The sequence below is a fragment of the Bidens hawaiensis genome, unplaced genomic scaffold (genome assembly GCF_021521415.1).
Source record: "Bidens hawaiensis isolate Kalapana, Puna unplaced genomic scaffold, B.hawaiensis_p1.1 tig00001143_1, whole genome shotgun sequence".
NCBI lineage: Eukaryota > Viridiplantae > Streptophyta > Magnoliopsida > Asterales > Asteraceae > Bidens > Bidens hawaiensis.
In genome coordinates, this window is record NW_027491065.1 from 3,830,295 (window position 1) to 3,847,688 (window position 17,394).

The window sequence follows — 17,394 nt, forward strand, 5'->3', positions numbered from 1 at the left end:
AAACTCCATTTCAATCAACAACTGTGCATTCTTGAGTTTTTCTTCAGCAAACATCTTCTGTAGTCCTTCTATCTCAATTCTCATTCTGGATTGAGCTTGATATGATACCACGCAATCATCCTCCAATCCCTTGATTTGACTTTCATATGTAGCCTCACTGGCCTCATACACATTCAGGAATACATCCTTCCTTCCACATTCAGTTTTCCATTTTCCAACCTCCTGATTTAATTCATCAATTGTAGCAAGAAGATCAGAAACAGAAGTATCAGAATGTACCTGAGTGTTGGAAGATTCAGCCTTATCATGAATTTTGTCCATGAATGCAACATTTGCTTTCTCCATCTCTGCAGCATGATTACTCCAGTCAAACTCTCCATCCTGAGCCACCCTTGTAACAGCTACAATCCCTTGATCCCTTTGCTGGTTCACACCATTTTGAGATGGTATGTTTTGATTTGTGTGAACCTGCATCTGATTATTTCTCTAAGGTTGAAATGTTTGTTGTTGGGTTCTATTCTGATTTTGTAGGGATTTTGGTTGGGCATTTGATTCCTTTGCTGCTGAAAGTTTTGGTCCTGATTCTGATAGAACTGATTCTAGTTAACTTGATTGCCAGACTGCCTTGGCATGTTGCATTCCCTTGCAAAGTGTCCCGGTTGTTGACAGTTATAACAGATGGCTTTGGATTTGTCAAATCCTATCCTTTCATTGGGTCCATTGAAACTGGTTCTGCCAGTTCTGTTATACAAGCTTTTGCTTCTTACTGCCAACATAGCCGCTTGCCATTTGATATCAATATCTTTTAAATCATCAGCATCTATCTGTTCTAAGTCTTCTTGCACGATGCTTGTGTATCAGATTCTTGGCCACAAAGGCATGATATGATTCAGTAAACATAGAGAACAATGCTTGATAATATGTTCCATGGGCAATGTTGTTGTGTAGGAAAGCAGATTGTCCACCAGCAGCAGATGGAGCCTCATCCTCAATCAATTGGACGTTAAATCTTGACTTTCCACTGCAGGTTGAGCTTGTTTATGATGGTTCTTCAATAATTGGTTGATGAGATTTGACAGAAGGATTTCCCATTGGTGCTACTAGAGCATTGTTCATTTGAAAACTGGGTTTATTCTCCTTAATCATGTGATTCTCAATCATTTCATGCTCAGCAGCCTTAAGAAAGGCAATCACATCATCCAATTTGAAGCTAGGAAAGCTTGCCTTTTCCTTTATAAACTTGCTTGCAGTGTACCATTCTCCAGATAGAGATGATAGAAGCTTCTTGTTAAGCTCAAAATCGGAAATCTGCAGATCAGTGGTCCTAATCTCATTCACAATGGTCATGAACCTTTGTAACACTAACTTCAACCTTTCTCCTTTAAACTTAAATCTGTCCAGCTGCTGCTTCAGTCGGTCTTTCTTAATATCTCTCAATTCAGTGTTTCCTTCAAACATTTCAATCACTGCATCATACATATCCTTTGCGGTTTTATGATGATTTACAGTGGTTAAAAGTTCCCATGAGAGCCCCAACTTCAGCATTGATAGAGCTTTATCATCCCTCTTTTTCATTCTCAAATCGACCGCAACGTTGTTGTTTGGAGCTGCTGAAGGAACATAGTTCCCTTCAGTGATAGCCATCCAACGTTCTGGATCGTTATAGTTCACTGCAGCTTCAAATAGCACTTTCCATTTTATGAAGTTCTCTTGTCCAAGCAGCCTTGGAATCTTGTTGGTTGATACTTCCTGGTCTTCCATTACACCAGATCTGAGTTTTTTTAGTAGCACAGTGAATCTTCTAGCTTCTTCACAAACCCTTAGCCACGTGGTCTTCAGTGAGCTTACTCAAGCTCTGATACCACTTGTCAGGACCGTCCGTCGGGTGAAACCTTAGCAAAGGTTTGACAAGAACACACCGACTCGAATACTCAAATGACCGATTGAATATCCCGACGGATTCAGGATATCCAATGATTGAGAATGAAGGATTGTGAACAGATATCAAACACAAAACAGTAAATGATAATCAGTAAAGGCTTATTCAGAGACAAAGATTTACTATATTTAATGATACATCAATGGAACAGTGAATGGAATGTCTAGGGTTTTGTGTGACAGCGGCGGCTATTAGCCCTATTCCGTCTCGAAATCCGTACCCTAAAGGTATCCTAGGACGTCTATTTATAGACTCTGACGTTCCTTCTATAAGTCATAGTCATTACATAATGAAAGATAAATTTAATACAAGTGTTACAGTCCTCGAGCAAGGTACATACCTTGCTCGAGCAAACTTCCTATACTAGGTGTGCTCGGTCATTGTCCTCGAGTAGACTTTACTTGGAATATATTCTCTTTCGAAGAATACATATTCCCTTTGAGTAAGCTTCATTCCTCTTGACTTGTCCATGCTTTGCTCGAACTAGTCCATCGAGCAAGCTCATTCTTCTTGATGTCTTCAGCTTTTCTTATTCAACAATCTTTAGCATGCTCGGATGTAAATCTTGCTCGGTAACTAAACTGTGCTCGAAGTCTTTGCTTTGATTCATGTGACATCCTCTTATTGCATCCATGCTCGTCCCTATGTGCTCGATCATCCTGTGCTCGTAACACTTGGCTAGAACTTGTATGATCAAGCTATTTGCTCGATTGGCAATCCATGCTCGATAGAAGAATACTCTTGCTCGTTGAAGTGTAGCTTGCTCGAAGCCTTTTAACACTTAGAAGAATCAACCATTTAAGGTTCAGAACCTTGCTCGAAGTAGTAAAAACCATGCTCTATCGTCTGGGCTTGCTCGAATTCCATACTTAGCCGTTTCTGAGGAGGTTGAGAAGATTCCAATCTTCCCTGTAGAAAATCCAACCCAACAGTATAGCACCTGAATCATGTCAGTTCGTATCGGAGCTTATCGGTACCTGGATGCATAGGATCTTTGGACTTATGCGCTTCATCCATGATTAGGTCACGTAGTTTATTAAAAGTTGGAATACAGACTTGGTTGTTTGAGGTATAAAGCTTCATTGGTTTTCTTTTCAAAGTTCTGCTCGTCTCCATGCAAGATTTTGTTTTCTAAACGTTATGCTTTTAGAGCTTTCTTTTAGGCGATATGAATTTGCCTGATAAAGTTGTATAAAAAATCGTTTCAAATGCTAGTGTTTTATAGTGTTTAACTTTATCCCTTCATCTTAAGGCATCGGTTTTCACAATTACACTTGTTCCAAAACCCCACTCGTCTTCCTTATCCCATATTCATTCTTTTCAGGTCAATTGCAGGTCATAAGCTTCTGTGGTTCATGTAATTTGTGCATTTGATGGCATATAAGCAGTATTCCCATGCCTTAGGTGCATAATCAAGCGTCTCATACTTTGGGTCATGGATAGTATAATTTTCTCGTGCGCTTTTGATCGTTGGGAAGCGTATGTTATAACCTTGTTTTTCTACATTAATATGCATCCTAAATCCTTTCGGGATGTATCATAATAGATTATAAGTTCATCAGTCCCTTCTGGGAGACTTAGCATAAGGGTTTGACAAAGTTTCTATCTCAGCAATTGAAAAGCCATCTCTTGTTCTTCCCCCAATCATAAACTCAGTTCTTTTTGGGTTAAGAAGGTTAAAGGTTGGGCTATACTGGATTTTCAATAAGGCACCGGTAATACCCAACTAATTCCAAAAATTTGACAAATTTCTCTTGTTGACTCTGTTGTTTACCAGTTTTGCTCGGTTGTATGTGAATTATGTGTTAAGTTCTAAGAATCGTACTCCTTGTAGCCAGAATTCGTACCTAGAAAACTTGGTATACAAGTTCTCCTACCTCAACATCTCCAAGATTGTTCATAAATGTTACTCATGTTCATTTTTTGTTTTCAAATATATCAGGAGGTCATCAATAACGTTATAATGAATTTGTCGCGGTATGGTTTACAAACTCGGTTCGTGTGATCCATGAAAACTGTGGGTGCATTAGTCAGTCTGAAGGGTATAACTAAAAATTCATAGTGACCTTATTGAGTTCGAAATGCCGTTTTAGAAACATCTTTCTCTTGAATTTTAACTTGATGGCAATCGGATCTAAGGTTGATTTTTGAAAAGTAATTCGCCTCTTAAAATTTGATTGAAACAATCGCCTAATTATGGGAGGGGATATTGGTTTTTGATTGGAAATTTGTGTAGTTTCTAGTAATCAACGCACATCCTAAGTTTTCATCCTTCTACTTTACCAACAACACCGGTGCTCCCCAATGATGATAGCTAGGTCCCATAAAGCCCTTATCTAATAATTCTTGTAGCTGTGTAATTAGTTCTTACATTTAGGAGAATGCCAGACGATAATGTGCCTTAGTAATAGGAGTTTCCCCTAAGGTTAGGTCAGTTCGGAGTTCAACTTGTCGGATAGTGATATTTCAGGTAGTTCATCAGGAAAGACATTAAAGTATTCGAGTTTATGTTTCATTGGGGTTGTTATGGTTACATTTTCTAGAAATGCCATACACCCTTGGCGTAAGCACTTTAATACTTTATGATGAGAAACGAGAGGTGATATTGCGCCATTTTCTCTCCTTGTACCATAATCGCTTCATTATTCGAATGAGGAGTTTTAACTACTTCTTCCTTACAAATGACATGTGCTTTATACTCAAATAACTCGCCCATGCTGCCATTTACATAGAAGCTTCCTAAATTTACCGGGAGTAGATCAATAAGAATCAGTTGTAAATTTAAGATAATAAGAGAATTTTGGAACATTTGGTTAGTAATTATAGATTTATCGTAGTGAGTTCTTTAGCATAGAGATCTATTAGTTCACTAATCGGTATATTTTCCAGGGATACGAAGTCAATATAGAATAAGTCTTCTATCGGATCTATATCAAACGAAACTGAAGCATATTAGTAGGAATTTACAAATGTATTCTTTCACCACAATTAAGTCTTTTCGTGTACTTTCGGATCCAATCACTAAACACGGCCTCCAGCCGAGTTAGACTTTGATACTTGTTCTTGGTTTAACCAGGGACAGTTCTTTTTTTTTTTTGGAGCGTTTCGCACTTCCATACTCATGGTAAACATGAGGGTTTGTCATAGTTTGTGATCAAATTGGTTACGAATGGGATAACTGTAAGTGGTGAGGTTAGAACGGTCGGTTTACAGTGTTCAAAATGGTTTCACGGCTACAGACATAGTATCCAACCTTCCCGTTTTTATGACATGCCTTTATTCGACATACCCTTTGGCAAAGGTTCATTGCATATGTTTATTCGGAACTAAAATTAATTTTCGTATTATTTTGAGTTGTAGGGTGCGCACATTTAAATTGTTGTAGCTCTTGTACCCCTATTTCGTGATTAGCTCGTTTTGTACTAGATGGTTTCCCGGTACTCTCAACACACCTTTACTGACCGAATTCAAAGCTACCACCCCGGATTGTGTCCCAGTATTCTCAAATGTTAAGTGGCTAACTGGATTAACTAAGGTCTACACTTCCGGACGACTAACCATAGTATTACTCGAACCAGATCGTTAGAATGATTTGTGCATTCCAGTTGAACCCCCCCCCCCTTTCATTTTGGATTTTTCGACTTCGTGTTCTAAGTTTTGGATCTCATTCCTTGGACATAAGATTTCAATATAAGGGTTTTAAGTCTTGCCCAGGTCATGCGGATAATTGCCTTTTGTTCCCGAATTCGTACAATCGCTTTCTACCACACGAGGGCATGGCTAAGTAGTGTAATAGTAACATAATTAACGATCCAATTTGGTGGGAGCTATTGGTACGGATCACAGACTTTATCGTCTCGATCCATTTTACTAATTCATTTGATTCTTTAGTACCACTAAAATTTGCATGTTTGCATGACTTAAATCTTTTAAACGAGTATTCCTGTCGTGAAGGATCACGGTTGTTATGACGAGTATTTGTGTTCGGTAAAAGTTTTTTGTTGCCAATGGCATTTAGTGGGGGAAATTATTGTTATTGGCAGTATCACCAGTGTCCCATGGGAGATTATTATTCGAGACAATGTTCGTATTTATCGAGAAAATAACATTTGTAGGTGTATTACTATTGGGCGGCGAAATAATATTCGCGGCATATTAGTGCTTGGCCTTTGATTTGTATTCATTGTTGTATTAATGCTGGCAGCGAATCGCGCTGTGATTGTCAGAGTTACTATCTGCAGTCGCCGAATAATCATTTTGGCCACAACTGCCTCAAGTCATGTGTTTGTTTTCTTCGGGGCCATTCTATACTGATAAACAACTAAACCTCATATAATACTAATTTTCCCTATAACTCATTGCGTAGAAACGAATTACACACACCGAATCATGTATCCATATACCCAGGATAGTACATAGATTTAGCCTAATAAGGCCATTGTTTACATGTATATATCGAAAATTGTCATCTCCTGACAAGTAATTTTAACCCGGTAAGGGTCAATGTTTGTACTATTAGATCCAAATCTTCCTCCATATCAGTATGGCATACTACCAAATGCTTGCATTGAGTATCGAAACTATACACAACAGTGCCATACTATCATTGTCTATCCGAGCACACATTATAATCATCATGTTACAACTTGCACAACAATTATTCCGATATAATCCCACCATTGGGTAGCTGTTTTATCCTGCCTCTCCCGTGAGTAGTCATTTGTCTGTTATGAGTTTAAACAGTATGTTATAATCGGAAGGCATTTGTATACTCCCCTTAACCTTAAATGCTATTAAATGTAACTATAGAATATTCTTTCGTCAGGTCACTCGGTACCCGCAATCCTGCTGAGTCTACTAAAAGTGGTGATTTATTAGTTGGGAGTAAGTATGTTCTCTACAAGCCAAGACACGTCATTGGTCCGCAAGCGTGAGGTTTCTCTTCTATGATAAATCGATCGGAGTGGCAACAATATAGGAGTGGTTGGAGATACTCGAACACAGATGATTTGATAAATTTATCAGTTAAGGATGGTTCATCAAGGTCGGTGGTACTGGTGAGGTATAAAGGAATTATTATTTTTATTGCTGGTGTGTGATATATGTAGTTGGTCACGGTTTTTGATATTATTGAAAATTAAGTAGGATAGTTATTATATTTATAATTTGATAAACCGTACTCTTTACTAGGTATTTTCTTAGGAGTATTGTTTATTTTTGAACAACGGAAGTGGAAAGATGACTAGAAAACAGTTCTGTCTACTATTAGGAACTGTTATATGAGATAAAGATTAGCTCCAAATCGAGAAGTGTTGTGTTCCCACGAGATTAACGTATGTAGATCACACCTTCTACGGTTCCTTTCTAGGCCTTGAATTTACGCTCGGTCTGTGGTTCCATCATACAATAAGATTCAATTTTGACTCGATAAAGCTTTATCAAAATTCTCGCTTATAGGTAACACCGGTTCTTCATCCAATATGAGGCTACCGATCTCGACATCTTTCGATTCAACAATTTGTCATAAAAATAATAATTTTCAATTACAGAAATCAGAGTAGAGAATATTATTACTTAAGGCCAAATAAAATATTTTATTTTTTATGACCAGGTACAATATTAATTACGATAAAATATAATATTATTTTTAATAAAATATAATTTCAATCTAATAGTGAATATAACCGAATATAATATTCGTTACACTTAGATTTAGTATTATCGACAGTACAGTACGTACACATATTCGTACACCTTATTCCAGATAAGCATGTATGCGTGTTACATATTATATATCTAATATTACCTTTTATACAAATATGTTGCCATTTTTACCTATTGATATGTTCCACGGCTTCTTCCCGAATTCCCTCGTACAAGCAAGTCTGTTATTATGTTCGGGACCATAATAACTCACTTGCCCTACAAGTTCATCCCGGCATCCATCAGTATATTATATTAAATTACTATTTATTTACCCAGAGTTAATCGAGCCTAGTTATATATATCAGGTACCCTAAGGGATAACCTAATCCTTTATAACCAATGGCTCTGATACCAACTTCTGTCACGCCCCATTTAGCAAATTGCGGAAGCTTAAAACGGAATGTAACAAACACCTCTGCTATCAACCACATTGTTTATAAAGAATAATACAAACTAAATTACAATATTTTACATTGATCTAACTTCGTTTACAACTAGGTGATACAAACTAAATCCAACCCGTTAAGCGGCTTTACTTCTTACTAACACACTTGCATCAATTCACCCAGCAGTGATCGCAAGTCAAACACGTAGCACATTGACTTTCTAGTCTAAGTCCGGTATAACTAAAAAACATGTTAAAACGGGTCAACTACAAATAGTTGGTGAGTTTCACGAGTTTCAAGAATCAGCTGTGCGTATAACAACCATAGTTTGTAAATACACAGGTATGTATGTATGTACGTTCATAAGTACGTTTGTTTGTATGTTTCTGATGTAATTATGCTAAGCTACAGTGAAGCCTTGACTATTCGTGCTGCGTGCCTCCATTTCCCACGCTCAATCATCCACTATGGCCCCCTTCTGCCCACAACATGCCCCGAGTAGCTATGTCTAACACTACATAGCGTGTTTGTGTCACAGTCCCCAACCCCTATACCTCGGGAGGGGAGCCGTGAACGTTGAGTGGTGGTATCGATGTTTATTAAATAATTTGCAGCATAATATTTCATCAGAACCTTAGTTAGGAAAATTAATCAGAGTTATAAAAACACCATAATTCTTATTTCATAAACTGGGATAAAAACCCATTTTTATACAAACAAAAGTTTTATAGGGATAAACCCTAATTTACAAAAGACGTTTCTTTATTCTTATGACAAGCCACTTATTAAAGCTGGAAGCCCGCAGGCATCAATCCTTTGTCTCTAACAAGTCACCTGAAACATGTTTAAAAATATTTGATCAGCAGGAAATACTGGTGAGTACATTCATTTATAAATGACACATTTTACAGTTACAGCATTAAGATGTTTTTACATCTATCTGCTTACAAATTACCGAAAGGTACTTCTCACTCGACCGTATCTGTGACTGTGGTCATATTACTTATTGGCTAACACTTGTCCAATAAGTAACGTGTAATAGCCCAGTAGGCAAGCCTTGTATACAAAACCCCACAATACAAGTAGTAACCATCCCGTAAGTATACAGAGACTTAATCACTGTAATGTGGTTTAAATCCTTTGAAAATATTTAAACTATCCGTCATGAGTTTGATGATTTTGGAAAAGCATCATGACAGTGTTGGAAAATCAATTGTCTCACGCAAATATGAGTTATGAATGTTTCACCTTGCAAGTTTATATTTAACAAGCCTTCTGGTGTTAAGCACCTAGATTAAACACAATGTAGTATATTTCCATTAGTATAAACCCAAAATCATAAAGATAATCACGAGACATGAAACTTTATACGATAGCACAATGTCATACCTTGGTTAGGTAGAGCTTTTGGATTCGTGTTATAAAAGTTCCTTTCGATCGGAGAGGTACCGTTACAACTACTTGGTATAATACTAGCCTTATATAAGAAAATTTTAGAGAGAAATCAAAAGTTTTTGAACGATTTGTGCAGTCCAATAAGCCACCCTATTTATACTCGAAATTTAGCCTCCTTGCGTATCGCGAAGTTGCAATAGGATTGCCGAGTCAGCCCTAACTATGCCACATGGCGTGACACGTGTCAGGCTAAGTGTCAATGTTGCGTAGCTTTCACATCACATCTTCGCGTATCGCGAAGAAGCTTAAGCATACTTCTTCGCGTAACGCAAAGATGCAAACAGTGCAAAGTGCGCCATCAAATCGCCACATTGCGCCCATCGCACTTCGCCCGAGCCCGAGCACGTGCCCGTGCGCGTCGGGTGCTTCGCACCCTCCGCTAGGACTATTGGGTGTGATTTGGCACATAAGAATATTATCATGTGAACTCTTTTCCTTATAAAGAGCTTACAAGTTTTGTAATCTAGCGATGTGGGACAAGAGTTAGAAATCCTATTTATACCATTGTGAAAGCCTTCCATTTTCTTTCCTTCGTCAATCTGGGATGGAATTTTCCTTTATATTTTCCATTCTTCCTTTTACTTCTTCTCTTTTCTTTCTCATTTCTTTCTTTGATTATTTTATTCTTTATTATGGTTTGTTATAGTCTCCCCTCCTTATTTTAAATCTCGTCCTCGAGATCTATTGAAATAGGTGTGGTTACTTCCGCTTCATTTCCGATTCTAATTCCCCAGTATATTTTGGTCCACGTTTTGAATCCCATTTTACTTTGACCAGAATTATTTTTTTATGCTTGAGATTCTTGATCTTCCTATCTTCAATTTGTAATAGTTTCTCAACGACTTTCAATTTTTCGTTTACCTTTATATCTTGAAGGGGTACTTTTAATGATTCTTCAACTAGACATTTCCTTAGGTTGCTTACATGAAATACATCATGTATATCGGCCATTTCTTCTGGTAACTTCAGCTGATAGGCTACTGGTCCAATTCTTTTAATAATTTGAAATGGTCCAACAAACCTTGGACTTAACTTTCCTTTCTTACCAAATCGGAATACTCATTTCCATGTAAACTCGTAGTGACCATATCTGGTTCTAAAAGCAGTTTTAAGAATGTCTTCTTTCTGTACCTTTAATTGATGGTATCCTAAGCGTAAATCGATCTTTGAAAAACATCGAGTTCCTTGAAGTTGATCAAATAGATCATCAATTCTCGGTAAGGGATACCGATTCTTAATTGTGACATTGTGTAATTCTCTATAATCGATATACATACGCATCGATCCATCTTTCTTTTTAACAAATAGCACTGGTGCTCCCCAGGGTGATGAGCTTGGTTGTATAAAATCTTTTTCTAGCAAATCGTCTAATTGCTTTTTCAATTCTAACATTTCTGTTGGCGCTAAGCGATACGGCGCTTTAGCAATTGGTGATGTTCCTGGGTTTACATGAATTTTGAAATCTACTTCAAGATCAAGCGGTTGTCCCGGTAAATCTTCTGGAAAGACATCAGAATATTCTGATACTACCGAAATTTTTTTTAGCTCCCTTCCTTTGGCGCTAATGATTACAGAAATCATATATACTATACTCTGCTTTCCTAAGTAATTTGCCGCTTTCATTATCGATATAAACTTCGTAGTTCTAAGAATTTTGTCAACTTGAATTGTAATAATCTCTCCTGTTGGCATACGAATCTCAACAGAATTCTTATTACATAGGATTCGAGCATGATTGGCTGCTAACCAGTCCATTCCTAATATAACATCGAATCCGACCAAATTCATTGGAAGCAAATTTGCTTTAAACTTGTGACCTAATAAGTCTATATTTTCTCCTTGAAGTACTTCATGAATATAAGTGGAATTTCTATCGGCTGTTTCTACTATGCAAACTTGTTTAAGTTTGGTTAATGGTTGGTTTAGGACTTGACAATAATTCTTGTTTATGAAACTTTGATTTGCTCAGGAATCAAATAGTACTTTAGCGTAAACGTCATTAATAAGAAACGTACCCGCAATGACATCCGGAATCTTTGCTGCCTCTTGTGCAGTAAGCTGAAAAGCTCATGCGTTCCTCTTAGGTCCATCTGCATTCTTAGCTTTACTGTCAGGCACCTTTATCAACTTGGGACATTCTGGACGGATGTGGCCAGGTTCTCCGCAATTATAGCAAACACGGGTTTCTTTTCTTCTACACTCTTCATCTGTATGACCAGCCATCTTGCAGTAATTGCAGAATTTGGTCTTTTTAAAAGCACATCTTCCTGAATGCCTCTTTCTACAAACCTTACAGAAAGGCTGAGCATAGGATTGCCCTGTCCCTTTCTTTCGGAATTCTTGAGAAATCTTCTGGGCTAAATCCTTCTTTTTGTTTTCTTCATGTGTTCGGATTAATCCATCTGTCATGGTATTGGCTAGTTCAACTGCTTCCTAAATAGTCTGAGGTCTAGCCGATTTTACCAGATCACGGATTTCACTTACTAATCGCCAAATATAACGAGAAATTAGTACTATTTCTGGCGATGCCAGAGCCGGTACCATTCTTGCATATTCAAAGAATTTTTTTCGTATACTCATGACATTTCACACCTTCCATCTTGTGGTTCAAGAACATAGTAGCAATCTTTTCCCTTTCATGTGGAGGACAAAATTTTCTTTCTACTATTTCTTTGAATTCACCCCAGGTCATAATGTAAACTATGTTGCTTCCTTTTGCCTAAAGGATTGTATTCCACCATTCTAATGCTTCATTAATAAAGAGATTAGAAGCATATAATATCTTATCTTCTTCAGCATATTTACTAATTCTTATAACAGCTTCTGTCTTTTCTAACCAGCGTAGTGCTAAAATAGCTCCTTCATTTCCAAAAAAGTCGGTTGGCTTGCAGGCCAAGAAATCCTTATAAGTACAACCATTAGTTTTTAACTTTTTAGGTTGTTTATTTTTATTTCCTCCATTCACACTATTACTAGCTTCAGTGTCAGATTTCCGTTTATTGCTCTCAGTTTTATCTCTAATGACAGTTACTGTATGTCTAATAGCTGCAGCAATTTGTGGGATTGCTTCAGCAATTCTTTGGGCAATCATATCGTCAATAGCATTCATATTCAGAGCATTTTCTTGATTGGCATTTTCGTGATTATTTTCACGGTTGTTAACAGAAACTTGATTTAACATCTGAATTTCAAACAAGAAGGAATATTAATATCATAATTAAATAATAAAATAAGAAAGGTATTATCCACACATAAGCACAAAACCATGTTAACACATAGGCACAAAATTTGTCAAAATCGTCGAGCTTTGCGACATTTACTCTTTTATATATATATATATATATATATATATATATATATATATATATATATATACACACACACACACACATACATATGCGTCACTTCTATACCTAATCTATATATATGTATCACTATATTTTATACATACACACCATTTTTTTTACAAAGAGGAAATTACGGTAATAAACATATATATATTATATATTAGTTATATTATATATAGGGTTCTCTATCGTAAAATCGCCAGATCATGCTATCCCCGATGTTTCTTAGTCGGTTGGTGGTTTCATGTAGTTCTTCCCCGTATTGACGAAGTTGTGTGGTCAGCTCCGGTGTCATCGTGGGGTAGTTGGCAGTTTCCGGCTGGAATCGTGCGTACGGGTTTGTGGTCATGGTGTGGAATTTCCAATCGTTTGTCCACCATTCTTCAAACTGAGATTGGTTTATGAGGTCATCAGAGGGAAGCGGGTTTTCTTGGTTTTTGTTTGGGTTGATCGAGGTTCCTGCTCCCATGTTGTTAACTATTGGTTGGAAGAACTCACACTGATCTAGGCATCGGCCTAGCCTTTCTTCCATGGGAAGTTCAGCGTTGGGTTGTGTTGGAGGGGGTTGTGGTTCAGTTGGTGGTTGAATTTGTGGTTGTGGTTTTGGTTTTGATACTGGAGTCATAACCTTTCTTTTTTGTTTTCTCATTCCTTTTCTCCAGTCCATATATCATTTTCTTCTTTTTGGTTGATTTAGGGTTGAAGTCGAGGACTGGGCAGTGAATATCATTGGTTCATTTGGTTTTTCTTCAGTTGTTGGGTTTACTGTCTCCATCTCTTCCGTACTGACCGATATGTTCTCAAAAGCCTCTATAAGCTCACTCATGCTGTTTAATAAAAAACAATAAAACAAATGACCTCCAAAAGAAAATCATATTATTTATGTTTATGTGTAGTTAAAATTTCATCCATAAAGTTAACACATAGGTTAATACATTTATTTCCTAACACTTAATTAGATATTGTTAAAATACCTATATTGCTTAAACCAGTAGCTCTGATACCACTTCAGCTATCACAGCCCCCGACCCTTATACCTCGGGAGGGGAGCCGTGAACGTTGAGTGGTGGTATCGATGTTTATTAAAATAATTTGCAGCATAATATTTCATCAGAATCGTAGTTAGGAAAATTAATCAGAGGTATAAAAACACCATAATTCTTATTTCATAAACTGGGATAAAAACTCATTTTAATACAAACAAAAGTTTTATAGGGATAAACCCTAATTTACAAAACACGTTTCTTTATTCTGGTGACAAGCCACTTATTTAAGCTGGAAGCCCGCATGCATCAATCCTTTGTCTCTAACAAGTCACCTGAAACATATTTAAAAATATTTGATCAGCAGGAAATACTGGTGAGTACATTCATTTATAAATGACACTTTTTACAGTTACAGCATTAAGATGTTTTTACATCTGCCTGCTTACAAATTACCGAAAGGTACTTGTCACTCGACCGTATCTGTGACTGTGGTCATATTACTTATTGGCTAACACTTGTCCAATAAGTAACGTGTAATAGCCCAGTAGGCAAGCCTTGTATACAAAACCCCACAATAGCAGTAGTAACCATCCCGTAAGTCTACAGAGACTTAATCACTGTAATGTAGTTTAAAATCCTTTGAAAATATTTAAACTATCCATCATGAGTTTGATGGTTTTGGAAAAGCATCATGACAGTGTTGGAAAATCAATTGTCTCACGCAAATGTGAGTTATGCAACAATTTCGAATGTCTCACCTTGCAAATTTATATTTTACAAGCCTTCTGGTGTTAAGCACCTAGATTAAACACAATGTAGTATATTTCTATTAGTATAAACTCATAATCATAACGATAATCACGAGACATGAAATTTTACACGATAGCACAATGTCATACCTTGGTTAGGTAGAGCTTTTGGATTCGTGTTATAAAAGTTCCTTTCAATCGGAGAGGTACCGTTACAATTACTTGGTATAATACTAGCCTTATATAAGAAAATTTTAGAGAGAGATCAAAAGTTTTTGAACGATTTGTGCAGTCCAATAAGCCTCCCTATTTATACTCGAAATTGATCATCTTCGCGTATCGTGAAGTTTGAGCATCTTCGTGTATCGCGAAGGAAATCTTCGCGTATCGCGAAGTTGCAGTAGGGTTGCAGAGTCAACACTAGCTATGCCACGTGGCGTGACACGTGTCAGGCTACGTGTCAATGTTGCGTAGCTTTCACGTCACATCTTCGCGTATCGTGATGAAGCTTAAGCATACTTCTTCGCGTATCGCGAAGATGCAAAAAGTGCAAAGTGCGCCATCAAAGCGCCCATCGCACTTCACCCGAGCCCGTGCCCGTGCGCGTGCGCGTCGGGTGCTTCGCACCCTTTGATAGGACTACTAGGTGTGATTTGGCACATAAGAATATTATCATGTGAACTTTCTTCCTTATAAAGAGCTTACAAGTTTTGTAATCTAGCGAGGTGGGATAAGAGTTAGAAATCCTATTTATACCATGGTGAAAGCCTTCTATTTTCTTTCCTCCATCAATGTGGGATGGAATTTTCCTTTATATTTTCCATTCTTCCTTTTACTTCTTCTCTTTTCTTTCTCATTTCTTTCTTTAATTATTTTATTCTTTATTATGGTTTGTTATAGTTTGTATCATTATGATCATGTGCAAATGCGTTAAGTGTGACAAGGCAACCAGGCCGATTCCGTTTGGGTTTGTCAAATCAATAGTACTGTTTTGGTCAAAAATTAACAAGAGTGATTTTACAACCAAATTAGTAAAATGGGACAAGGTGCTTGTAAATATGGCTTGAACACAGAGATTTGTTGCGAGGAAAAAACCCGTTATCCTAAGGATAAAAAGAAAAAAACCCCGGGTGGTGAAAACTATCACCATCGATTTATTAATAACAAAAGTGGTTACAATTGGTAGAGCTCAAATTGGATCGTGATTACAATGAGAGCGAGTACTAGTAAGTCTCGTGTGCTAAGTGTGTGTGTTATAATCCAACTAGTGCTCTATTTACATACAAAAATAAAGCTGACAAACTTTTCTATAATTTAGGAAACTATGGACTAAATTCAATTAGCTGTTAATCCCCTTAATGAGCACATTTCCTTTTCTGCCACGTTCTATTAACTGAAAGTGTGAGTCTTTGGGAGATCAAGGCAGCGTTCTTTGACCTGGTAAACAAGGAAAGGCTGCGAACAAATTGTTAGTTATATAACATATTTAGGATACCTGTTACCTTGGAGGATACCGAATCCTGGAGTTGTCTTGAACATAATGTTTGCTGAGGATACCGAAAATCCGAGCCCTAACAATTGTCCCCAAATTTAACAGCTATAGATATGGATTACAGCTGTAAAATTTTTGAATTTTGAATTTTGAATTTCTGCATGTGCGGTGGATTCTCGCTGCACGTGTCAGACGTCCGTCCATCGAGTAAACCCTAGGTTGGCCTTATAATTACTTGGATAAATAAAGCTTTCACTCACTTGTTTTTCTATCCAGGTAATTTCTCCTCATTTTCTCTCTTTTATCTTCTAGAAATCATGAGTCCGAAGCTCCATGATTCTGGTATTGAGAATTTCGTTTCCCAAAATCTTCTTGCCAACCCCGTGAACGAGATATGCACGTTCAATAACAACGATATTGCGAGCTTACAATCTTGAGGCTGCTTCCCTCCGGGAACCGTTTTCCGACCCTTCGATCCAACTGTCTTATCTGATCTTGTCTCTAAGACCTGGATTTGCTTTCTGTTTTGCCATTAAATATCGGTTTTACTTACCCCTTTCCAGCTTTTACCACCGAGTATTTTATTAGAACTGGGCTTAGTTTTGCCCAAACCATGCTGATGATTTGGAGGACCTTGTTTGTTTTGGAAAGGTTAATTGCCGACCATGACCTTAACTTCACCCTTTCTGAGCTTGCTTCTGTGTATGATCTTCCTAGCCATGGTTCCTCAAGATACCTATTCAAAACCCGGTCCGGCAGTATCCCACTTGTTTCGAGAAATACCCAAAACAACGATCAGTGGAAGAAACAGTTTTTCTTTGTTAGGAGAGATTCTCTTCCTCATTCTGACAATCTTCCGTATCTTTGGATTTCTAAAAGTAGGGTACATTATCTTGAAGATGTACGCCGATATCTTTGTTAACTGATATGTTTTTGACTTTGTTATTTGCAGCTTTGAAGTTCTTCGAGATTGCCCCTCCCGCCAAAGAAACTGAGACCAAGCTTAGCTCTTTCTTTCTCATTGACTCCAAGAACCATCACCATCAGCAGGCTCCGTCATGTCTGGTAAGGAATATTGAAATGTTAGTATAAATATTTTAAGGATTAGGGATACTAACCTGTATACTCGTAGGTAAATCTGCCTCAGTCTTTTCTCAGGACGACATTGACAGCATGGTCTCTACTCGTAGCACCAAGAAAAAAGAAGCCGCTCCTGCCTCCCTACCAAATCCTGAGAGCAGTCGTGCCAAGGGCTCCAAAATGAGGAAGACCCAGGAAGTATCTGACTCTTCTCCGACCTGTAACCTCGAGTTCAATAAGGTATGCCTTCTGAT